General features: G+C 45.7%; 1 protein-coding gene across 3 annotated transcripts in view; it reads right to left on the bottom strand.

Annotated features, from left to right (window-relative positions):
- Positions 1–26,887, bottom strand: part of ST3GAL1 (ST3 beta-galactoside alpha-2,3-sialyltransferase 1) — a 192,257-nt gene extending 165,370 nt beyond the window's left edge. Inside the window, exon 1 of one of the 3 annotated variants that reach the window (XM_073632277.1) lies at positions 26,763–26,887. The gene's annotated coding sequence lies outside the window, so the exon portion shown is untranslated. Of the gene's footprint in view, positions 1–19,047; positions 19,184–23,788; positions 24,099–26,762 lie in introns of those variants that run through there. The other 2 variants (XM_073632276.1, XM_073632278.1) reach the window with 2 other exon arrangements.
- Between the last annotated feature and the right edge of the window lie 211 nt (positions 26,888–27,098).

The raw sequence follows: 27,098 nt of genomic DNA on the forward strand, positions 1-27,098 counted from the left end.
CGCACGCAGCTGGCCCCAGGCGCTGCAATAAACGGAGACGCTCAGACTTCTAGGAGGACGGAGATGAAGGGGGATCCGTTCCCGGCTTCAATGGGGTCATTCGGCGGCTTCAAACACTCGGCTTCCTCCCTGCGCCTCTTCCACAAAACACGCTTTGATCTTCCAGCGGTTCGCTCGTCATGTGTCACCCCGCCGTCATACCCAACGAAGGAAAGGCCCTCGAATGCCAACTCCAGGCTGATTCCTCCTTCACTACACACAGCCCATGTTCTGGATATTGAAGGTCCGCCGACCTAGGATTACCACTGACCACTGGGGGGGGGAATTCCGCTAGAAAACCTTACATTTTGATTTTCTAGTCATTAGTGAGGTCAAATCAATGTTTATTTTCCACCACAGTGATCAGTGAAGAACATTCACAGGAGCAGGACCCTTACATCAGAGTTCCCCATTCATCAGGATCCCCATCAGAGTCCCCCCTTATATCATTATCCCCATTAGAGTCCCCATCAGATTCCCCCTTACATGAGGATCCCCATCACAGTCTCCCTTAAATCAGGATCCCCATCAGATTCTTCCTTACATCAGGATCTCCATTAGATTCCCCCCTTAAATCAGAGCCCCCTCTTATATCAGCATCCCCATTATACCAGAGTCCCCCCCACCACCACCACATCATGATCACCATCAGAGTCTCCCCTTGTATCAAAGCCCCCCTTACATCAGGATCCCAATCAGAGTCACCCCCTTACATCAGAGTCCCCCTTGCATCAGGATCCCCATCAGAGTCCCCCTTACATTAGGATCCCCATTAGAGTGCCCCTTACATCAGAGTTCCCCCTTTATATCACATCTCCCTCCCCTTCTAACATCAGGATCCCAATCAGAGTCACCCCTTACATCAGAGTCCCCCTTGCATCAGGATCCCCATCAGAGTCCCCTTTACATTAGGATCCACATTAGAGTGCCCCTTACATCAGAGTTCCCCCTTTATATCACATCCCCCTCCCCTTCTAACATCAGGATCCCAATCAGAGTCCCCCCTTGCATCAGAATTCCCCTCTTATAGCACCCCCCCTCTATATCAGGATGCTCATCAGAGTTCCCCCTTATATTAGATCCCCTCTTACATCTGAATCCCCATCAGAGTCTCCATTACAACAGGATCCCCATCAGAGTCCCCCCCTTACATCAGAGTCCCCTTTACATCAGGAATCCCATCAGAGTCCCCCTTAAATCAGAATTCCTCATCACATCAGAGCCCTCATTACATCAGCATCCCTATTAGAGTCACTCTTACATCAGGATCCCCATCAGAGTCCCCCTTATGTCAGCGTTCCCCCTTATAACTGAGCCCCCACCCCTTAAATCAGGATTTTAATCAGAGTCCCCCCTTACATCAGGATCTCCATCAGTTTCCCCCTTACATCAGGGTCTGTCCCCTGGATTAGGGAAATCAAACACTCCTGAAAATGAAAATATTCTATCAACATTCTATTACTGTATGGCCAGCTTAAGAAGACCTACCTCAGATGGACATTGACAACTTCCCTCTATACATCTATTTCTGTCTATCCATGCTTCCTCTTCTCCGGTATAATCTGACGGTTGGTATTTATATCTGGACTCTCCTCTCCGTCTTCGGTGGAAGGGTGTTCCATCACAGTGTTCTATCTCAGCGTTTCTCAACTCCAGGCCTCAAGGCGCCCCCACGGGTCACGTTTTCAGACCGTCCATTGTCTTGCACAGGTGATTTGATCAGTTTGTCTGCCTTAGTAATTACCACATCCGTTTCATCTGAGGGAAATCCTGAAAACATGACCTGTTGGGGCGCCTTGAAGACTGGAGTTGAGAAACCGTGTTCTATGCCAGGTGATGCCATAAAAGACAAAAGCCCAATAAAGACTCCACACCCTGTTAGGTTCTGTCCACATCGTTGATAAATTCCCCTTCCATTCTATTCGAATGATTTGTGAAGTGTTTGTTTATTGAAAAATCAGATTACAGTACGTGATTTACAGTGACACTAACGATCTCATTATTCTCCAAAAAAAAAATCCATACAAATCCACTGCTTAATAGTTCTTTTTTTTTTTTGCATACAGTGCCTTGCAACAAGTATTCACCCCCCTTGGCATATTTCGTGTTTTGTTGCCTCACAATAGAGCTGGGCGATTTTCTCCAAAAACAAATCTGCGATTTAAAAAAAAAAAAAAAAAAAAAAACTCGATTCACGATTCTTTTGATGGACAGTGCACCGGTCCTGAGGAGCTGCAGGCAGGAGTTTTTAGGCGAGGCTGCGGCTTCGGCCTAGTCCGTGGCGTCCGGCCTTGTGGACTAGGCCGAAGCCGCAGCCTCGCCTAAAAGCTCCTGCACCGCAGCTCCTCAGGACCGGCACAGTGTCATTTGAATTGATTTGACCTCTCAACTCGATTCAAGTTTCGAATCGATTCTTTCCCCAGCCCTACCTCACAACCTGGAATTAACATGGATTGTTTGAGGATTTGCAACATTTAATTTACCGAACATGCCCACAACTTTGATGTTTTTTTTTTTTTTATATTGTGAAGCAAACAACAAATAGGACAAAATAACAGAAAAAGTCAATGTGCATAACTCTTCACCCCCCTGAAGTCAATACTTTGTAGAGCCACCTTTTGCGACTATCACAGCTCCAAGTCACTTTGGATAAGTCTCTATGAGCTTGCCACATCTTTCCACTGGGATTTTTGCCCATTCCTCCTTGCAAAACTGCTCCAGCTCCTTCAAGTTGGACGGTTTGCGCTTGTGAACAGGCCTCTCTTTCCCCCCCTCACTTCCATTTGTTTGGAAGAAGCAGTGCACACGAACGCAACTAATGTGCACTTCTCATTCCAAACAAATTGAGGGCAGCCCACGGGGCGCAACGCATAGGTGAAAAACGCACAAAAAAAAAAAAAATCAGAACGGAAACAGGCAATCCTGCTACGCTCAGGTGTGAATGGGGCCTTAATGTTCTGCACCTGTGTGTGTGTGTAGGAGAGGTGGTTTATCCTGGATCGGCGCGCGGCGTACAAAAGGCTCCACGCTTACCGTGGCAAAAGCTTCGCCCTACACCGCCTGACAAGTCCAGCTGTCTTCCGGGAATACTGGGAGTTGTCCGATGAGAACCGTGCACGGTGTGCTCATCCCAACATCTGGAGTCCCTTAATATAGGGACAGGGCTGCTATTGTTAATCATAAAAGCGGCCTCCACCTGTGAAAATTAGAGGCCGGCTGAGGCTGCATACCTTCTACACAAAAGACACTTTAAGAGTTTCCGGACGATCCCCCCCCGGGGGAGGGGGAGGGGGGGGTTCTCGCTGAAGTGGCTCTCCAGGATTTCACAGACAAGTGTTACTCCTTCCTCGGGGGTCTATGTCTTCCTCCTTGGAAAGTGTCACTCCAGGCTATTAGGAACGACACCTTTGAAATGCTAATGATCACTGTCACTAGGAGACTCCACTACCTCCAGAGAAATACGGCGACTAGCAGAGTGGATATAAATCAATGATTTTGATTTTTTTTTTTTAATAAATCGAAAAAAAAAAAAAATCTGATTTATGTAAATTAAAACTGATTTTTCTTTTTTGCTTTTTAGCAAATTTGTTTTAATAAAATGCTTCTGGAGTAAAAATCTATCTAAAAAGATAGTTTTCTATTTAACCAGAGCACTTTTTGTGATTCGGCACTGCGTCGCTTTAACTGACCATTGCGCGGGCGTGCGACGCTGTACCCAAAATTTTCCCATAAATAGAGCTTTCTTTTGATGGTATTTGATCACCTCTGCGTTTTTTATTTTTTGCATTATTTTTTACTTTTTGCTATAATAAATACCCCCCAAAAATATAAAAAAAACTACTTTTTTTCCTCAGTTTAGGCCGATATGTATTCTTCTACATATTTTTGGTAAAAAAAAAAAAATATAAAAGTTGCAATAAGCGTATACTGATTGGTTTGCGCAAAAGTTATAGCGTCTACAAAATATGGGATAGATTTATGGAATTTGTATTTTAGTTTTTTTCATTAGTATTGGCGGTGATCTTCAATTTTTTATCGTGACTGCGACATTATGGCGGACACAGACACTTTTGACACTATTTTGGGACCACTGTCATTTATACAGCGATCAGTGCTATAAAAATGCACTGATTACTGTGTAAATGACACTGGCAGGGAAGGGGTTAACCACTAGGGGCTGATGAAGGGGCTAAGTGTGTCCTAGGGAGTGATTTTAACTGAGGGGGGGGGGGGGGCTACCTAGGACATGACAGTGATCACTGCCCCCGATCACAGGGAGCAGTAGATCTCTGTCAGGACACAAGACAGAATGGGGAAATGCCTTGTTTGCATAGACATCTTCCTGTTCTACCTTTCCACGGCCGCTGGAGAACATCGAGTTCCCGGGACCAGCTCCTGTGACGTGCGGCGGGCTCGCACCCGAAAGGCGGCAAATTTAAAGGGACGTACCTGTACGCCCATTTGTCTGCCTGTGCCATTGTGCCGACTTACATCTGTGTGTGGCGGTCTGTAAGCGGTTAAGATACATTAATAATTTAGTTTATTCAGCATGAAATGGAGCTTAGTTATGTAGCATGAGGCTGTATATTCTGCAATATTTACATTTTTGGTAAACTCATTCAATGAATCCAAGCTCTGCAAGCTGAGATAACAGGCACTGCATTGATGCATTCACACAATATCATAGTAACCATGAGATAAAACAAAGTTCAGGAATATTCCTTTATCCCATTGTCTTGCAAATCTATGTACACTACAAACTGTATAATTGAATCGGTTCTGATATCGCTGTTTTACTAACTTGACAGCTTATTATTCCAAATAGGAAACCTTCATTTTGTTTGCAAATATTAAAGATTCTAACTTTGGGTACAATGTTGTATGACCGTGCAATTGTCATTCAAAGAGTGACAGCGCTAAAAGCTGAAAATTGGTCAGGGCAGGAAGGGGGGGGGGGGTTAGGTGCCCGGTAAGCAAGTGGTTAAATGGGCGGAGTAAATGAGTTGAGCCACACTGTTGATACTCCCATCAATTGAAGTGAAATGGGCAGCCCCACTATGTGCGACATGCAGAATCCTGAGGAAATCGTCCACCAAAATCGCTATGCGACGCGTGAATGGGGCCCGAAATGCACCGCGCACGTGTTCCAGCATTTCTCAATAGTGCGTTGTGGCAACAAATTTAGGCACATCCACTTCTTGGGACGTGTTTGGTGCGTTGGCAGCCTGTTGATTTCAATGAGCTGCTTTAAAAGGAGAAGTATGGAGGTTTATAAAAAAAAAATAAACACCCATACTCATCTCCATGCTGCAGCTGTGGTGTGATGTCAGTGAGCCCCCCGTTCACACCGCTGCGATTTGCCTTGCGATTTGACAGTTCCAAATCGCATGACAAGTCGCACCCCATTGTCAGCAATGGAACTGTCCAAATAGCCCATGTCGCGGAGACTTTGAAAAAGGTTCCTGCACTACTTTTTGCTGTTTCATTGCAACCTGCATAGGCTTCTGTTGTGTGAAGTCGCAAGCCGCAATTAAACCGGCAGCGCAAATCGTACGGTCAGGTTTTTACTGCTATCAGGCGTTTCGTCAAATTAGGTGACCCGTCAGAATTTGTAACAGAAGTGTTCCTTTGCCGCCATCTTGCTACACCCCGCACTCGTCCACAGGAGGGATACAGTGAGAAGGCGGCAAGCAGACGTCTGGATTTTGCAAAAGCATTTGACACAGTTCCCCATAAACGTTTACTGTACAAAATAAGGTGCGTTGGCATGGACCATAGGGTGAGTACATGGATTGAAAACTGGCTACAAGAGCGTGTTCAGAGGGTGGTGATAAATGGGGAGTACTCAGAATGGTCAGGGGTGGGTAGTGGGGTCCCCCAGGGTTCTGTGCTGGGACCAATCCTATTTAATTTGTTTATAAATGACCTGGTGGATGGGATAAACAGTTCAATCTCTGTATTTGCAGACGATACTAAGCTAAGCAGGGCAATAACTTCTCCGCAGGATGTGGAAATCTTGCAAGAAGATCTGAACAAATTAATGGGGTGGGCGACTACATGGCAAATGAGGTTCAATGTAGAAAAATGTAAAATAATGCATTTGGGTGGCAAAAATATGAATGCAATCTATAGACTGGGGGGAGAACCTCTGGGGGAATCTAGGATGGAAAAGGACCTGGGGGTCCTAGTAGATGATAGGCTCAGCAATGGCATGCAATGCCAAGCTGCTGCTAATAAAGCAAACAGAATATTGGCATTAAAAGGGGGATCAACTGCAGAGATAAAACGATAATTCTCCCGCTCTACAAGACTCTGGTCCGGCCGCACCTGGAGTATGCTGTCCAGTTCTGGGCACCGGTCCTCAGGAAGGATGTACTGGAAATGGAGTGAGTACAAAGAAGGGCAACAAAGCTAATAAAGGGTCTGGAGGATCTTAGTTATGAGGAAAGGTTGCGAGCACTGAACTTATTCTCTCTGGAGAAGAGACGCTTGAGAGGGGATATGATTTCAATTTACAAATACTGTACTGGTGACCCCACAATAGGGATAAAACTTTTTCACAGAAGAGAGTTTAACAAGACACGTGGCCACTTATTAAAATTAGAAGAAAAGAGGTTTAACCTTAAAGGGGTTGTAAAGGTAATTTTTTTTTTTTTTTTAAATAACAAACATGTTATACTTACCTTCACTGTGCAGCTCGTTCTGCACAGAGTGGCCCCGAACCTGGTCTTCTGGGGTCCCTCGGCGGCTGTTTCAGCTCCTCCCCGCAAGCATTTACCACCTTAATGCGAGCTCCCTCGCATGGTGGTGAGTGCTTGCGGGCGCGCTCCCGTGATACAGCCGGCGGCTATAGCCGCTCGTTGTATCACTCGGCCCCGCCCCCCCGGCGCGCCGCGTCATCGGATGTGATTGACAGCAGCGCGAGCCAATGGCTGCGCTGCTTTCAATCCATCCACTGCAGCCAATCAGCGACCAGGCTGAGCTGCAATGAAGATGACGAGGATGAGCAGCGAAGATTCAAGGCGTCAGGTAAGTAAAACGGGGGGGCTGGGGGCGGCGGTACTGTCAAAAGTTTTTTCACCTTAATGCATAGAATGCATTAAGGTGAAAAAATTTTTATCTTTACAACCCCTTTAAACTACATAGAGGGTTCTTTACTGTAAGAGCGGCAAGGATGTGGAATTCCCTTCCACAGGCGGTGGTCTCAGCGGGGGGCATCGATAGTTTCAAAAAACTATTAGATAAGCACCTGAACGACCACAACATACAGGGATATACAATGTAATACTGACACATAATCACACACATAGGTTGGACTTGATGGACTTGTGTCTTTTTTCAACCTCACCTACTATGTTACACCCACCAGAGTCTTGCATTCCACACTTATTTGTAACAGTAAACTCAACTTATATAGTGAAATTCAGTATTTTCAAATCCCTGCAACTGTTTTGATGTTGATTTTTCAAAGCAGCGGTGTTCTGTCAGATCAGCAAACCTGTCAGACCAGCAAACCTGTCAGATCAGCACGCTCGCCGATGCTTTTCAAAATTTAAACAGACGGGTTTTTAAATACTGAATTTCACCATATAAGGTGAGTTTACTGTTAATATTAAGTGAGTGCAGAGGACACGGATCCTGTGTTTCTGTGAAGAAGGAACACTGATCTAGGTCTTCAAGTAGTAAAAGCACCCCCATCCCCCCCCCCCCCAGTTAGTAAACACTCCCAGGGAACACATTTAACCCCTTGATCGATCGCCCCTGATGTTAACCCCTTCCCAGCCAGTGTCATTAGTACAGTGACAGTGCATTATTTTTTTAGCACTGATCACTGTATTGGTGTCACTGATCCCTAAAAAGTGTCAACAGCGTCAATTAGTGTTCACCACAATATCGCAGCCCCCCTATAAATCGCTGATTGCTGCCATTAGTTTTAAAAAATAAATAAATCAATCAATCTTTCCCATAGTTTGTAGACACGATAACTTTTGCGCAAGCCAATCAATATACGCTTATTGGGATTTTTTTTTTTACCAAAAATATGTAGCAGAATACGTATTGGCCTAAATTGATGAAGAAATTTGATATTTTTACATTTTTTTATTGGCTATGTTTTAGAGCAGAAAGTAAAAAAAATATTGTTTTTTTCTTAAAAATTGTCGGTCGTTCTTTGTTTCTCGCACAAAAAAGATAAAAAACAAAAACAAAAAAACCCAAAAAAAAACCCCGCAGGTGGTGATCAAATACCACCAAAAGAAAGCTCTATTTGTTGGGGGGGGGGTACATACATTTTATTTGGGTACAGCGTCACACGACCGCGCAACTGTCAGTTAAAGCGACACAGTGCCTCATCGCTAAACATGGCCTGGTCAGGAAGGGGGGTAAACCTTGCGGAGATGAAGCAGTTAAAACATGCACAGCAACCAGACCGCACGATACTGCATGTGAATGTGAGTTTCACCCCCCTGTTCTGGTGTGAGCAGGCACTAAAAAAAATAAATAAATAAATAATTCAAATGTTAAAAAAAAAAAAAAAAAATTCAGATTTCTAAATAGCAGGGTGTGGGGGTTAAATTTAGGAGTGAAAAGACGGCTTAAAGCAGCCGATCGTTTCCTATTGTTAGTGAATATGGTTCCGTAAGGCTACTTTCACACTGGGGTGGTGTGGGGGCGTCAGCGGTAAAGTGACGCTCGTTAGAGCAGCGTATTGGCGCTGCTTTTTGGGCGGTAGCAGGGCGCTCGGAACCGCCAAGAAGGGGTTAAAAGCGCCCGTGATGCGGCGCTTCCGAAGTGCTTTTCAGGCGCTTCAAAGACACTGCCCATGCATTCCAATGGACGGGGGCGGTGGAGAATCGCTGTATACAGCGCTCGCAAACCGCCCCAAAGAATCTGCTTGCAGGACTTTTTCCAACGTCCCGCAAGCGCACCGCCCCCGTGTAAAAGCCCTCGGGCTCTCAGTCTGGGGGGTGCAGGGGAGGCAGTTTTCAGGCGATACTTTTAGCGCTAAAACGCCTGAAAACTGCCACAGTGTGAAGGGGGTCTTAGGGCCAAGTTCACACCATAGAAACGCAGTCCGGATGCGTTCCAGGTGCTTTTTTGCATGAGCGTTTTTGCTGCTTTCCAGTACTTTTTTTATGCGTTTTTGGTGTGTTTTGTTGCAGTCCAGTGCCCCCCCCCCCCCCTCTTTTTTTTTTTTTAACCTTAAATAGGGACATGTATGTTCCAGTGAGTTTTTGGTGCGTTTAGGTGCGTTCCGATGCATTCCAGTGCGTTTATGCGTTTTACAGCGTTCCAGTACAGTCCGGTGCAGGAAAAATTCAGCATGCTCTACTTTTTTTTTCTGGAACTGGAATGCACTGGTGTGAACTATGCCATTGAAAACCATATAACCTACTTTCCATGCGTTTTTGGTGCAGAAAAAAAAAAAAAAACGCACTGGACTGCATGTGGTGTGAACTGGCCCTGAGGCCTGGTTCACACTGAAACCCGCTGCGGATAGCACAGGAGCGCTGTGCGTCCCTGTTCCCCATTTCAGGATGAATCGGGGCTGAATCTTTGTCTGAATTCGGGCCCTGAAACGGAGCCAAAGACGCACAGCGCAGTGCGCTCCGCAGCCTCCCCGGAGATATGAGAGCCGGTCACATTCTCCTGCTATGCGATTTGGATGCAGGGAAACCCTCATCCACTTTCCATAGGTGTGAACCCGGCCTCGGTGTTTTTACAAACGGCTGACATGGAGCGATTCGCTATACAAAGTCTTCCCCGACCGACCCGAACAGTCCCTCAGACAATCACAGCCCGTCATCGCAATGGAATCTCTCTAAAACCGCAAATCGCAGCACATACAGAGAAATTGTATTCAGTTCCCGGATTGTGTCATCTGTGCGTGACGCTTCAACCTTCACCTAAATAGAAGCAGATGTCGGCTCATACTCTCCGGGCCCCTGACCGGGGCTGCCTGCGTGGTTTAAGCCAAAAAGAAAAACTCTGTGACTAACGGCCCTTCAGAGATATTTGCAGGAAGCATAACTGCACCGACTTTGGAGTGCAACTTTGACGCAACTTTGGACGGGTGCAACTTAAAATACGACTTTGGCTTTGACCTGTGATAACGCACAACTATTGCATTGTATAACATCCAGGTGTGACTTTCGTGCAACTCTTGAGGGTGAACATTGAGCCTTGCTTCACACTTATCGCGATGCGGGAAACGCAGCGAATCCTGTGCGATTCCCACACCGCATTGCAATCGCGCGGCGTCCACGTGATCTGCTGCGGGTGTCGATGTTATCTTAACGAAACCCGGTAAACAGATCGCAAAGGGCAGTGCGGTCGCCAGAATTGCATCGCATGGGCGTGAACACATAGGGTTGCCACCTGTCCGGGATTCACCCGGACAGCCTGGGTTTTGAATCCTGTGTCCCGGTTTTAGTCCGCCTGGACACGTTATTCAGACAGGAATGTGGCTTGGAACAGTGCCTGACAGGAGGGCGAGGGGGCACTATGTGCGCCCTATTACTTATCTTTTGAGCACCCAATGGTGTCCTAGGTCTGTTATACTCGGGAACCTGGGGCCCTCCAGCTGCTGCAGAACTACAAGCCCCATCATGCCTCTGGGAGTAATTGTAACTGCCAGCCTTGCAATGCCTCATGGGAAATGTAGTTCCACAACAGCTGGAGGGCCCCAGGTTGCCTACCCCTGCTGTATAGTGTAAACTAAACTAAAAAAAAAAAAATAAAAAATTGCTGTGCACGGTTAAAGTGTTCGGCTTAAAGAAAAAGTGGCATCCCTAGTGAACACCCATGCAATACGATTCAGGTGCGGGGGGGGGGGGGGGGGGGGGGTCCTGCTACATTTTGGTGCAGATGCGATTTCAGCCATACTAAATGTATGGCTGAGATCGCACTTTACAGACATTGCACATGATCTGCACAGGATTTCGGATAATTATTTCGGATAATTCGGAACAATTCGTATTCGTTACGTTCACTAACAGCCAAATTGGAAAGGAAATTCCAATGCCTATAATTAAATAGTTAATTATTTCAGATTTTCCAATTTCCGGATTTTGGAATGTACAAATTTTTGAATATTCAGATTTACGAATATTTGGAAAAATTTGGTAAAAAAACGGGTAATATCTGAATTTGTCGAAATTAGTTAAAAATCAGATTTATAACAAAACGAATGGTCTAGCGTGAACGGGCCCTAATGGTGCGTTATAACCTTGCCTTTGCAGCATGGGGGGGGGTGTGAGCGGTTTTGGGGATTGGGGGGGGGGGACAGTAAAAACGCAACTTAACCGCAGACTTTTTATAGAATCACTGCTATCAACACATGGAAGCCCGCTTGTGTAATGCGCACCCGCTGGTGTGAATGAGCCCCCAAAATGAATGGGCTGCCCGTTCACATCAACGCACTGCGCTGGTGTTCCTTGCGATAAAATGATGCGGGCATTTGCTTTGAAATGCACTTCCGTGCATGACGTTACAGTGTCATTTAAATACGTTTCAAAAATGTAAAAAACAAAGAGGACCTGTACTGTGACGCGTTGTCACAACACACCGCAGATGCGCAATGTCCGCTGGCGTGAATAAACCCCTTAAACCGAAAGGGCTGCCCTAATGCAGTAACACCTGAAATGGTGTCCCTAGCGTTAGCACAAGTGTGAACGGACCCTAAAAGTTTTAAAAAGACGTAGTTTCCCTTTAAGAATCAACTTTTTGGATAATAATAATAACTTTTGGGAACAAAAAAAGTTTTGTAAAAACTCTTATGAAGTCAAACTTCTCCAGAAACGGGAGGCCATGACATGAGAGACGGATGGGCTTCCCTGCGTCCAGCATCACATTACACTGGCAGCTAATGAACCCAACTCCACCAAGCAGACCCCCCTACACACATTCCTCCAGACCCCCACCCCTAGACCTCCATCCCCCCAGGAAATGACTGCATCCTGTGCTACACCCACCACCACCAAATACTGACTTCCTACCAAAACTTTCATTGTTTCTTCTTTTTTTAAACTTCAAAAGTGACGTCACTTCTGTAATGGAAGAAAAAAAAAAAAAAAAAAAAAGTAGCGCCAAATTCTCCCGAGGTGGGGGGCACAGACCCCGCTGTGATACATTACAGCATACGCAGGGTGACTCATTGGGCTTAGCATTCTTGGCTTGCAGCGCTGGGGTCTGGGTTAACTTCTCACCAAGGAATGACGTCTGTATATTCTCAATGTGCCTGTGTGGATTTTCTCTGAAAACATTGCCATCCAAAAACACAGCGATGGATTAACCGGTTGCATACCCAGCCACACGCTCAGACTCAACACTTTTATTTCACTACAAGACCCCCTTCCCAATCTGAAATAATATACTGTAGCCCCCCTAGCCACCATGCTCACATAAACAAGAATGATGTCTCCTCTGCTCCTGAAGCCTCCTGAGATATGCATGTCACATCTCTCAGAGGTCATCAGCTTCAACACAGTGGCTGGAGGAGGGTGACATGGGAGCGCTTCATCAGGGGGACCACTGGAGCCATCTGTGGATTCCCAGAAAGGAAAATCACAGCATGCTCCTTCCCACCCCCTAGCCGCCATGCTTGCCAAGGCAAGAATGATGTCTCCACTTCTCCAGAATTCTCCTGAGATATGCATGTCACATCTCCCAGAGGTCATCAGTTTCAACACAGTGGCTGGAGGAGAGTGACATGGTGGCACTTCATCAGGGGCACCACTGGAGCAATCTGTGGATTGCCAGAAAGGATGATCGCAGCACGCTGCTTCCCACCCCCTAGACCCCATATGCTTGCCTAGGCAAGAATGAGGTATCCTCTTCTCCTGAGATATGCATGTCAAATCTCTCAGGGGTCATCAGCTTCAACACAGTGGCTGGAAGAGGGTGACATGGCGGCGTGTCATCAGGGGAACCACTGGAGACAGACGGCTTCTCATTTTAAAAGATGTCAGTGCACTTCTTCCCACCCCTGGCCACCATGCTCGCCTAGGCAAGAATGGCATCTTCTCTGCTCCTGAAGCCTCCTGAGATATGCATGTCACATCTCTCAGAGGTCATCAGCTTCAACAGTGGCTGAAGGAGGGTGACATGGCGGTGCTTCATGAGGGGTACCACTGGAGCAGTCTGTGGATCCCCAGAAAGGAGAATGGCAGCGCGCTCCTTCTCACCCCCTAGCCGCCATGCTTGTCTAGGCAAGAATGATGTCTCCTCTTCTCCTGAAGCCTCCTGAGATATGCATGTCACATCTCCCAGGGGTCATCAGCTTCAACACAGTGGCTGGAGTAAGGTGACATACTAGCATTTCATCAGGGAAACCACTGGAGACAGATGGCTTCTTATTTTAAAAGATGTCAGTGCGGTTCTTCCCACCCCTGGCCACCATGCTTGCCTAGGCAAGAATGACATCTTCTCTGCTCCTGAAGCCTCCTGAGATATGCCTGTCACATCTCTCAGAGGTCATCAGCTTCAATACAGTGGCCAGAGGAGGGTGACATGGTGGCACGTAATGGGGAAACCATTAGAGGCAGACAGCTTCCCAGCAAGAAAGATGGCGACACGTTCCTTCACACCCCCTGGCCATAATGCTTGCCTAGGCAAGCATGATGTCTCCTCTGCTCCTGAAGCCTCCTGAGATATGCACGTCACATCTCCCAGGGGTCATCAGCTTCAGCACAGTGGCCGGAGGAGGGTGACACGGGGCACGTAATCAGGGGAACTACTGGAGACAGATGGCTTTGCAGAAAGGAAGATGGTAATGCACTTCTTCCCACCCCCTGGCCACCAGGCTTGCCTAGGTAAGAATGATGTCTCCTCTGCTCCTGAAGTTTCCTGAGATATGCGCGTCACATCTCCCAGGGGTCATCTGCTTCAACACATTGGCAGGAGGAGGGTGACATGGTGGCACGTCATCAGGGGAACCATCAGGGATAGATGGCTTCCCAGAATGGTAGGTGGTGGAGCGTTTCTTCCCACCCCCTGGCCGCCATGCTTGCCTAGGCAAGAATGAGGTCTCCTCTGCTCCTGAAGCCTCCTGAGATATGTGCGTCACATCTCCCAGAGGTCATCAGCTTCAACATAGCAGCCAAAGAAATGCAGAAAAGAATTCCCTGACCCCTTTCCAAAAACGCTCCACAAGGAACCGCATTTTGCTGTGGTACCATGCGGTTTGGTGTACGCATTCTCTCAATTAACAATTAATGGCACAGCCACATGTCTGCTAACGTGCAGTGCGTTTCTCTGTGTGTTGGGAAAGCTTGCCATTGTGCCCACTTTCCCGAAAAGCACAGGTCTGAACCTAGACTTAAAAGGGTTCTCAATGCCTGTGGTTCAGGAAGGATCGGTGGTAATGCAACCACTGTGTTTGACTGTCCCAGTGGTCACATGAATGGGAACTGGTACTGCTGGCTAATGATCGCTAGTGGGGGTCAAGAGCAGTCTTTAAAAGCACGGTCTCTGCCAGGTGATGCATACGTGTTATGTGGGCATCAACGGGTCAAGCTGACCATATACAACTTTCAGACAATTTTAACCCACGTGCCATCCACGCGCATAGACATGTGCGACTAATCGCCAAAAGATTACGCAATCTACCACCCACGAATTCGATCGACAAGTTGATGGCTTGAATACGTTTGTTGACATCGAAAACAGAATAAACGAAGGCAATTTTAGCAAATATCATCCAATTACCCAAACACCCCCAAAAAGCTATGGTTCAGCAAAGTCATCTTCGACTGGTTTGGGATTTTGAAAAAAAAATATGGATCGAAAATTTTAAATCGCTCCTAAAATGTATGTGTCTATGGAGTTCACATTACACAACGTCCCCTGAGCCCCGGTGACACGGCTGTAGTAACAATAGTTCGATGTCCCCCAGGGCGCTGACCTTACAAGGCTACATCACTGTTACTAAATAGCCAAGTTAACCCCATGAGAAAACTGCCTATGATTCTCCAATGGAAGTCTCCGCTGTGTGTGCATTGGACGGGCATTAGATTGTCAGCTCATATGGCCACAGGAAGAAAATAATACTCCACAACACACAGTGCTATGCTAAAAGAAGAATAAAGCTTTCCTGCAGCTTTAGGGAGGAGATAAGAGGAGAGGGGAACCAGTACTGAGATCCATGAAAGGGGACAGACATTAGATTGTAAGCTCCTGTGGCCACAAGAAGCAATAAAAAAAATCCTTCATACTCCATAATACACTACACAGTATGTCAATACTAGTGGAAAGGAAATAAAACACGCTTCCTTGCAGCCTTCGGGGGTTAATCTGGGAGAAGCGGTGCCTGTACTGAGATACATATAACATTAGATTGTAAGCTCTTGTGTCCACAGGAAGAAAAAAATGTACTTTATAACACACTACACATGTCATTGATAGAGTAAAATAAATAAACATGTGTAGTGTGTTATAAAGTACATTTTCTAGCAGCCTCTAATCTGGGAGAGAAAGGGGTGCCAGAACTGACATACATGCAATAGGGGCAGACATTAGATTGTAAGCTCATGTGGCCACAAGAGGCCTTCATAGTCCGTAATAAAACCACACAGCATGTCAATCATAGAGGAAAGGAAATAAACACACTTCCTTGCAGCCTTTGGGGGTTAATCTGGGAGAAGCGGTGCCTGTACGGAGATACATACAACAGAGACTGACATTAGATTGTAAGCTCTTGTGCCCACAGGAAGAAACAAGAAAAAAAAACTCGTATACAGTATGTCATAACACACTACAGCATATGCCAGTGATATAGTAAAATAAATCGTTTTCTTGCAGCCTCTAGAGGTTAAACTAAAAAGGAAGGCAGAGGGGGGCCAGTTCTGACATATATGCAATAGAGGCAGACATTGGATTGTAAGCTCATGTGGCCACAAGAGGCCTCCATACTCCATAATACACCAGACAGTATGTCAATCACAGAGGAAAGGAAATAAACACACTTCCTTGCAGCCAATCTGGAAGAAGGGTAGAGAGGTGCCAGTACTGAGATACATGCATCGGGCACCGACATTAGATTGTAAGCTTATGTGGCCACAGAAAGGAAACAATTCTACATATTCTATACCACACGACACAATATGTCTGTGATAAAGTAAAAGAAATAAAGACGTTTTCTTGAAGCGTCCGGAGATTTTTCCTGGAGGAGGGGATAGGGGGTATCAATACTGAGATACATGTAAATGGGGATAGACATTAGATTGTAAGCTCATGTGGTCACAGGAAAAAAAATAATTCTACATTCACCAAAATACAAATATATCAGTGCTATGCTGAAGGAACTAAACATGCTTTCTTGCAGCCTCCGGAGGTCAATCCGGTAGGAAGGGAGAGGGGTGCCGGTACTGAGATACATGCAACAGAGATGGACATTAGATTGTAAGCTCACGTTTCTACGAGAAGAAAACACTCTTTCGTACTCTATACACGCTACACAGTATGTCAGCGATATACTAAAGGAAATAGACACTCTCTCAGCCTGCACAGGTTAATCTGGGAGGAAGGGTGCCAGTACTGAGACATATGCAACAGAGACCGACATTAGATCATAAGCTCTTGTGGCCACAGAAAGTAAATTACTCTACGGATTTCATAACACGCTACACAATATGTCAGGGATATAGTAAAAGAAATAAAAAAAACACACTTTCTTTCAGCCTCCGGAGGTTAATCTGGGAGGAGGGGAGAGGGGTGCTGGTACTGATATACATGCAAGGAAGACAGACATTAGATTGTAAGCTCATGTGGCCACGGGATGAAAACAATAACACACAATATGTCAGTGATACAGTAAAGGAAATAAACACCCTTTCTTGCAGCCTCTGGAGTACCAAGCTACATGCAACAGGGGCTGACTTTAGATCGTAAGCTCTTGTGGCAACATGAACAAAAAAACTCTGTATTTCACAACACAAAAGAAAAGAAAAGAAAACACACAATATAGAAAAGAAAAGAAACACACTTTCTTGCAGCCTCCAGAAATTAATCTGGGAGGGACGGGAGAGGGGTGCTGGTACTGAGAACATGAAATGAAGACGGACATTAGATTGTAAGCTCATGTGGCCACAGGATGGAAGCAATCCTTTGTACTCTAGAACACGCTACAGAATATTTCAGTGATATAGTAAAAGGAAATAAACACGCGTTCTTTCAGCCTCCAGAGGTTAATCTGGGAGGGACGGGAGAGGGGTACTGGTACTGAGAACATGAAATAAAGATGGACATTAGATTGTAAGCTCATGTGGCCACGGGTTGAAAACAATGCTATGTACTCCATAACACACATCGCACAGTGATACAGTAAAGGAAATAAACACCCTTTCTTGCAGCCTCTGGAGGTTAATCTGGGAGGAGGAGAGAGAGGTGCAGATACTTGGGATACAATGCAACAGAGATGGAAATTAGATTGTAAGCTCACGTGGCAACAAGAAGAAAACACTCCTCCGTACTGTATAGCACACTACACAATATATCAGTGCTAAGGGAAATAAAAACTCTCTCGCAGCCTTCTGAGTTTAATCTGGGAGGAGGAGGCGACAGTACTAAGACATATGACATTAGAGTGTAAGCTCTTCTGACCACAGGAAGAAAAGTACTTTATGCATTTCATAGCAAGCTACGCAATATGTCAGTGATATAGTAAAAGAAAGAAAAACACACTTTCTTGCAGCCTCCAGAGATTAATCTGGGGAGGAGGGGAGAGGGGTGCCAGTACTGATATACATGCAAGGAAGACGGATATTAGATTATAAGCTCATGTGGCCATGGGATGAAAACAATGCCTATGTACCGGTACTTCATAACATGCTATACAGTAAGGAAATAAACACCCTTTCTTGCAGCCTCCAGAGGGAGGAGGAGAAAGAGATGCCGATACTGAGATACATGCAATGAAAATGGAACATTAGATTGAAAGCTCATGTGGCCACAGGAAGGAAACACTCCTACGAACTCTATACCATTCTACAAAATATATCCGTGCTATAGTAATAAAATAAAACAAGCTTTCTTGCAGATTGAGGGTTAATCTGGGAGAAGGGGTGCCAGTACCAAGCTACATGCAACAGAGACTGACTTTAGATCGTAAGCTCTTGTGGCAACATGAAGAAAAAAAAAAAAAAACGTGTATTTCACAACACGCTACACAATAGAAAAGAAAAGAAACACACAATATAGAAAAGAAATACACTTTCTTGCAGCCTCCAGAAATTAATCTGGGAGGAGGGGTGCTGGTACTGAGAACATGAAATGAAGACGGACATTAGATTGTAAGCTTATGTGTCCACAGGATGGAAGCAATCCTTTGTACTCTATAACACGCTACAGAATATGTCAGTGGTATAGTAAAAGGAAATAAACACACTTTCTTGCAGCCTGCGGAGGTTCAGAGCATTCAGAGGTTAATCTGAAAGTAGGGGAGGGGGCAAGTTTCAGATACATGCAATGAAGACAGACATTAGATTGAAAGCTCCTGTGGCCACAGGAAGGAAACACTCCTCTGTTCCCTATAACACACTACACAATATATCAGTACTATAGTAAAAAAAAAAATGAAACACCCTTTCTTGCAACCTGTGGAGGTTCAGAGCCTTCAGAGGTTAATCTGAAAGTAGGGGAGGTGGTAAGTTTCAGATACGTGGAAAGGAGACAGACATTAGATTGAAAGCTCCTGTGGCCACAGTTAGGAAACACTCCTCTGTTCTCTATAACACACTACACAATATATCAGTACTATAGTAAAAAAATTAAGCACGCTTTCTTGTAGCCTTTGGGGGTAGTCTGGGGAAAAGGGGTGCCAGTACCAAGCTACATGTAACTGAGACTGACTATAGATTGTAAGCTCCTGTGGCAACATGAAAGAAAGTACTCACAGCATGCTTTACACAATAGGTCAATACAATAGAAAAGAAACACACTTTTTTGCAGCCTCCAGAAGGTAATCTGGGAAGAGAAGCGTGCTGGTACTGAGAACATGCCATGAAAACGTACATTCGATTGTAAGCTCACGTGTCCACAGGATGGAAGCAATCCTTTGTACTCTATACCACGCTACACAATATGTATAGTAAAATAAATAAACACCATTTCTTGCAGCCTGCGGAGCTTCAGACCTCAATCTTAGAAGAGGGAGCAAGTTTTGCATACATGCAACAGAGACAGTCATTAGATTGTAAGCTCACGTGGCTACAGGAAGGAAACACTCCCACAAACTTTATACAGTAACATGCTACACCACATGTCAGTGCTATAGTAAAGGAAATACACATTATAACCATGCTTTTATGCAGCCTCTAGAGCAGTGCTTCTCAACTCCTTTCCTCAGGACCCACTAACAGGCCAGGTTTGCAGGATAACTGAAACACATCACAGGTGATATCTTTTGCTGCTCAGTGATTGCAGTATTCTAGTCTGCATCTCCTCAAGGTAATACTTAAAACCTGGCCTGTTAGTGAGGACAAGAGTTGAGAACCACTGCCCTAGAGGTTAGTCTGCAAAGTGGGGGAGAGGAGAACAAATTCTGAATACACACAACAGAGACGAACATTAGATTGTAAGCTCATGTGCCCACAGGAAGCAAACACTCCTCCGTTCTTTATAACACGCTACACTTTGGGGGTTATTCAGGCAAATCCACTTTGCACTACAAGTGCACTTGGAAGTGCAGTCGTTGTAGATCCGAGGGGGACATGTAAGGAAAATAAAAAACAGGCTGACGTTAGATTGTAAGCTCTTGCGGCCACAGGAAGAAAAGTAATTTCTGTACTCAATAACACAGCACAATATGTCAGTGATATAGTAAAAAAAAAAAAAAAACACTTTCTTGCTGTCTCTGGAGGTTAATCTGGGAGGAGGGGGTGCCTATACTGAGATATATGTGACGGAGAACAACGTTAGAGTGTAAGCTCTTGTGGCCAGAGTAACAAAGAAGAGTCTACATACTCCATAACACACTACACAATATGTCAGTGCTGTAGAAAAGGGGAATAAGCACACTTTCTGGGTTAATCTGGGAGGGGTGCCAAGTACTGAGACATAAGCAACAGAGACCGACATTAGAGTGTAAGCTCTTGTGGCCACAGTAACAAAGAACTCTACGTACTCCATAACACACTACACACTATGTCAGTGATATAAACAAAAATAAAAAACAGCATTTTAGCTTGCACATGATTGGATGATAAAATCAGCAGAGCTTCCCCTCATTTCAGATCTTCCCCTCAGATCTACAGCGACTGCACTTCCAAGTGCACCTGTAGTGCAAAGTGGATTTGTCTTTAGTAAATAAACCCCAATATATCAGTGATATAGTAAAATAAAATAGTAATAATAATAATATAATAAAATAAATAAGCTTTCTTGCAGCCTTTTGCGGGTAATCTGGGAGAAGGGGTGCCAGTATTGAGATAGATGCAACTGAGATCGAGGTTAGATTGCAAGCTCTTGTGGCAAGATGAAAAACAGAACGTATTTCACAACACGCTACACAGTGGGGGTAATTTACTAAAAGGCAAATCCACTTTGCACTACAAGTGCAAACTACAAGAGCAAAGTGCACTTGGAAGTGCAGTTGCTGTAGATCTGGGAGGGGGACATGCAAGGAAAATAAAAAACAACATTTTAGCTTGCACGTGATTGGATGATAAAATCAGCAGAGCTTCCCCTCATTTCAGATCTTCCCCTCAGATTTACAGCGACTGCACTTCCAAGTTCACTTGCAGGGCAATTTCAAGTGCACTTTGCACTTGTAGTGGATTTGCCTTTCGTAAATAACCCCCAATAGGTCAATACTATAGAAAAGGAAAAAAAAAAAAAAAAAAAAAAAAAACTTTCTTGCAGCCTCCAGGGGGTAATCTGGAAGGAGGGGTGCTAGTACTGGGAACATGCCGTGAATACAGACATTAGATTGTAAGCTCATGTGTCCACAGGAAGAAATCGCTCCTCCGTACTCTATAACACACTACACAACATATTAGTGTTATAGGAAAGAAGCCTTGCAGCCTTTGAGGGTTAATCTGGGAGAGCGGTGGTTGTACTGAGATACACACAATGGAGGTCGACGTTAGATTGCAAGCTCATTTGGTGACAGGAACAAAAGAAGCCAACATACTCCATGACAAACCACCAAATATCATACCTCCCAACATTTTGAGATGGGAATGGGGGACATCTACTAGCAAACGTATGCAGGCATAGGACACACCTCCTGTTACACCCCCTTAAAGGAGAATTAACCCAAAAAAAAAAGTTCATTAAATCTACAAGTGCTTTTTTTTTTACCACTACTATTCCTTTATATTGGCTTTTAAAATTTACAAATGCAGCAATTTAGAAATTGGAGGAAAGGTTTAGCACTGGAAAACACTTTTTGAAAGATAAAAAGTGCATTTTATATACATCTATATAGATCAGAGCAAAATGAGGGACAAAGGAGGAGGAAAGAGGGACAGAGGGACATTGCTCCAAATCAGGGACAGTCCCTCGAAATCAGGGACAGTTGGGAGCTATGCCCAATATGTCAGTGATATAATAAAGGAAATAAACACGCTTTCTTGCAGCCTTCAGAGATTAATCTGGGAGGAGGGGGGGGGGCAAGCTTCGGATACATGCACTGGAGACAGATTGTAAGCTCATGTGCCCACAGCAAGGAAACACTCCTAGGTACTCTAGAACACACTACACAATCTGTCAGCACTACAGCAAAGGAAATAAATAAACTTTCTTGCAGCTTTCAGAGGTTAATCTGGGAGGAGGAGGAGAGCCAGGACTGAGCTACATGCAACGGAGACTGGCATTAGATTGCAAGCTCATGTGGCTACAGGAAAGAAAGAACTCTTATGTACTCTATAAGACGCTACACACTATGTCAGTGATATAGGAAAAGGAAATAAGCTAATTTTCTTGCAGCCTGTGGAGATTAATCTGGAAGGATGGGAGAGAGGGAGCAAGTTTTGGATACGTGCAACACATGCAGACAGTAGATTGCAAGCTCATGTGCCCACTGGAAGAAAACACTCCTATCTACTCTATAACACGCTACACAGTATGTCAGTGATATGATAAAAAAGAAATGAGAAAGCTTTCTTGCAGCCCGTGGAGGTTAATCTGGGAGGAGGGATGTAAGCACTGAGCTACATGCAACTGAGACTGACGTTAGATCGTAAGCTCTTGCGGCCACAGGAAGAAAAGTCGTTTCTGTACTCCATAACACAGCACAATATGTCAGTGATATAGTAAAGGAAAAAAAAAAAAAACGCACTTTCTTGCTGTCTCTGGAGGTTAATCTGGGAGGAGGGGGTGCCTATACTGAGATATATGTGATGGAGAACAACGTTAGAGTGTAAGCTCTTGTGGCCACAGTAACAAAGAAGAGTCTACATACTCCATAACACACTACACAATATGTCAGTGCTGTAGAAAAGGGGAATAAACACACTTTCTGGGTTAATCTGGGAGGGATGCCAAGTACTGAGACATAAGCAACAGAGACCGACGTTAGATTGGAAGCTCTTGTGGCCACAGTAACAAAGACCTCTACATGCTCCATAACACACTACACACCATGTCAGTGAAATAAACTAACTTTCATGCAGCCTGTGGAGGTTAATCTGGGAGGAGGGATGCAAGCACTGAGCTACATACAACTGAGACTGACGTTAGATTGTAAGCTCTTGCGGCCACAGGAAGAAAAGTCATTTCTGTACTCCATAAGACAGCACAATTTGTCAGTGATATAGTAAAGGTAAAAAACACACTTTCTCGCTGTCTCGGGAGGTTAATCTGGGAGGAGGGGGTGCCTATACTGAGATATATGTGACGGAGAACAACGTTAGAGTGTAAGCTCTTGTGGCCACAGTAACAAAGAAGAGTCTACATAATCTATAACACACTACACCATATGTCAGTGCTTTAGAAAAGGGGAATAAACACGCTTTCTGGGTTAATCTGGGGAGGGATGCCAAGTACTTAGACATAAGCAACAGAGACCGATGTTAGATTGTAAGCTCTTGTGGCCACAGTAACAAAGAACTCTACGTGCTCCATAACACACTACACACCATGTCAGCGATATAAAGAATCTTTCATGCAGCCTTTGGGTGTTAATCTGGGAGAAGGGATGCCAGTACCGAGATACATGCAACAGAGACCGAAGTTAGATTGTAAGCTCCTGTGGCCAAAGGAAGAAAAGAACTTTACATACTCCATAACACACTACACCATATGTCAGTGACATAGTAAAGGAAAGAAGCATACTTTCTGGGTTTGATATGGGAGGAGGAGGGGGTGCCAGTACTGAAATGTAAGCAACAGAGAACGACGTTAGATTGTAAGCTCTTGTGGCCACAGTAACAATGAACTCTACATACTCCATAACACACTACAGCCTATGTTGGTGATATAGTAAAGGAAATAAACATTCTTTCTTGCAGCCTGCGGGAGGAGGGGGGGGCACCGGTGCTGAGATCTCTGCTAATACTCCTCTAATACTCTTCTAATCATATGGACTGGCAGTGTCTACAAAGCCTGTTACATTGTTACTCTTTGTACGAACGTGACCGTCTGATCTGATTGTCGGATCGGCTTTGCTGGGCTATATAACACCCCGGACACAATGCGAGGAGGGGGTGGGTGGCGAGTGCTATGCCAGGCAGAGCGGCACCCAGCGTAGCCGCATGTGTTTACATGCCCACATGTCAACTACTCAGCAGAAAAAAAAAAGTTCTAAGCTCACCGTTCAGCCGAGTCGTGTCGGAGAATCTCACGTCTTCACATCGGCGTCCCCGGCTGCGCCAGCTAATGTGCAGCGCACGGAGTTAACAGGGGATCAAGGCACTTTGTGTAGTGATGGGATCATTCAGAAGGTACCAGTCCTGTTCCCCCCCCCCCCTCCCTCCTGGGCAGCGTGCCAGGCACGTCTACGGTGCCAAGCTGTCAACAAGTCCAACTAGGGCTGTCCGAAAAAAATCCACACTGACCATCCGTCCCTGGCAGGGGGCTCCAAAGGCAGCAGGAGCTCGGACTATGATGATCCTGGCTGTCCCCAGCCTGCTGATCTATACAATGCATACTATGAGCCGGCCCTCCCATCCCAGACTACGCCCATAGGCTATCCTACCCATATACTCTCATCTATAAGCTCTGTACACCTTCATCTATGAGCTCTGTACACCCTCATCTATGAGCTCTGTACACCCTCATCTATGAGCTCTGTACACCCTCATCTATGAGCCCTGTACAACCTCATCTATGAGCTCTGTACACCCTAATCTATGAGCCCTGTACACCCTCATCTATGAGCTCTGTACACCCTCATCTATGAGTTCTGTACACACTACACCCTAATCTATGAGCTCTGTACACCCTCATCTATGAGCTCTGTACACCCTCATCTATGAGCTCTGTACACACTACACCCTCATCTATGAGCCCTGTACACCCTCATCTATGAGCTCTGTACACCCTAATCTATGAGCCCTGTACACCCTCATCTATGAGCTCTGTACACCCTCATCTATGAGCTCTGTACACCCTCATCTATGAGCTCTGTACACCCTCATCTATGAGCTCTGTACACCCTCATCTATGAGCTCTGTACACCCTCATCTATGAGCTCTGTACACCCTCATCTATGAGTTCTGTACACCCTCAGCTATGAGCTCTGTACACCCTCATCTATGAGTTCTGTACACCCTCATCTATGAGTTCTGTACACCCTCATCTATGAGCTCTGTACACCCTCATCTATGAGCTCTGTACACCTTAATCTATGAGCCCTGTACACCCTCATCTATGAGCTCTGTACACCCTAATCTATGAGCCCTGTACACCCTCATCTATGAGTTCTGTACACCCTCAGCTATGAGCTCTGTACACCCTCATCTATGAGTTCTGTACACCCTCATCTATGAGCTCTGTACACCCTCATCTATGAGCTCTGTACACTCTAATCTATGAGCCCTGTACACCCTCATCTATGAGCTCTGTACACCCTCATCTATGAGTTCTGTACACACTACACCCTAATCTATGAGCTCTGTACACCCTCATCTATGAGCTCTGTACACCCTAATCTATGAGCTCTGTACACCCTCATCTATGAGCTCTGTACACCCTCATCTATGAGCTTCGTACACCCTCATCTATGAGCTCTGTACACTCTACACCCTAATCTATGAGCTCTGTACACCCTAATCTATGAGCTCTGTACACCCTCATCTATGAGCTCTGTACACCCTACACTCATCTATGAGCCTTGTACACCCTTCACTCATCTATGAGCTCTGCACACCCTACACTCATCTATGAGCTCTGTACACCCTACACTCATCTATAAACTCTGTACACCCTACACTCATCTATGAGCCCTGTTCACCCTACACTCATCGATAAGCTCTGTACACCCTAAACTATGAGCTCTGTACACCCTAATCTATGAGCTCTGTACACCCTACACTCATCTATGAGCTCTGTACACCCTACACTCATCTATGAGCTCTGTACACCCCACACTCATCTATGAGCTCTGTACACCCTACACTCATCTATGAGCTCTGTACACCCTACACTAATCTATGAGCTCTGTACACCCTACACTCATGTATGAGCTCTGTACACCCTACACTCATACACATGTCATGGTATTCCCCCCCATTATCTCATAGTGCCCAGTCATGGTATTCCCCCATTATCTCATAGTGCCCGGTCTATACCAGTCATGGTATTCCCCCATTATCTCATAGTGCCCGGTCTATACCAGTCATGGTATTCCCCCATTATCTCATAGTGTCCGGTCTATACCAGTCATGGTATTCCCCCATTATCTCATAGTGCCCGGTCTATACCAGTCATAGTTTTCCCCTATTATCTCATAGTGCCCGGTCTATACTAGTCATGGTTTTCCCCCATTATCTCGTAGTGCCCGTTCTTTACCAGTCATGGTATTTCCCCCATTATCTCTTATTGCCCGGTCTATACCAGTCATGGTTTTCCCATTATCTCATAGTGCCCAGTCTATACCAGTCATGGTATTCCCCCCATTATCTCATAGTGCCCTGTCTATACCAGTCATGGTTTTCCCCCATTATCTCGTAATGCCCGGTCTATACCAGTCATGGTATTCCCCCATTATCTCATAGTGCCCGGTCTATACCAGTCATGGTATTCCCCCATTATCTCATAGTGCCCGGTCTATACCAGTCATGGTATTCCCCCATTATCTCGTAGTGCCCGGTCTATACCAGTCATGGTATTCCCCCATTATCTCGTAGTGCCCGGTCTATACCAGTCATGGTATTCCCCCATTATCTCATAGTGCCCGATCTATACCAGTCATGGTATTCCCCCATTATCTCATAGTGCCCGGTCTATACCAGTCATGGTATTCCCCCATTATCTCGTAGTGCCCGGTCTATACCAGTCATGGTTTTCCCCCATTATCTCGTAGTGCCCGGTCTATACCAGTCATGGTTTTCCCCCATTATCTCGTAGTGCCCTGTCTATACCAGTCATGGTTTTCCCCCATTATCTCGTAGTGCCCGGTCCCCGGTATACAGATCCGTCTTCTCTCCGTATAGCCCGGTGTCCCCTGTCGGTCCCTGGATCTGGTAGTGAGTATCCCTCCCCCGCACGGTGCCCGGTCCCCTCCTCCCGGTGACTCGGTTCTCTTTGTTCGGCTCTCATCGCTCGGCTCGGAGGACAGAACTTACCGGAGAGAATCCCGGACTCCGCTCCAATTCCCTGCCTCTCCCCTCCGCTCCCTCCGCCGGAGACTCTATATAGCGGCTGACGGAGCCACGTGGACCGGAGAGAGCTAAACACAGAGCCGAGACTCCGCCTAACCACCGGAGGAACCGGAGAAGCTGGAGGACTCCTGTGTGTGTGTGTGTGGGCGGGGGGCGGACATGGGGGAGACCCGACCCCGGCATGGGGGAGATCCGACCATGGAGGAGACCCCAATATCTGACCCGACCATGGAGGAGGAGGCCCCCCCCCCCATATCTGACCCAACCATGGGGGAGGAGACCCCCATATCTCACCCGACT

Source organism: Aquarana catesbeiana, linkage group LG05, assembly GCF_042186555.1.
Source record: "Aquarana catesbeiana isolate 2022-GZ linkage group LG05, ASM4218655v1, whole genome shotgun sequence".
Lineage (NCBI taxonomy): Eukaryota > Metazoa > Chordata > Amphibia > Anura > Ranidae > Aquarana > Aquarana catesbeiana.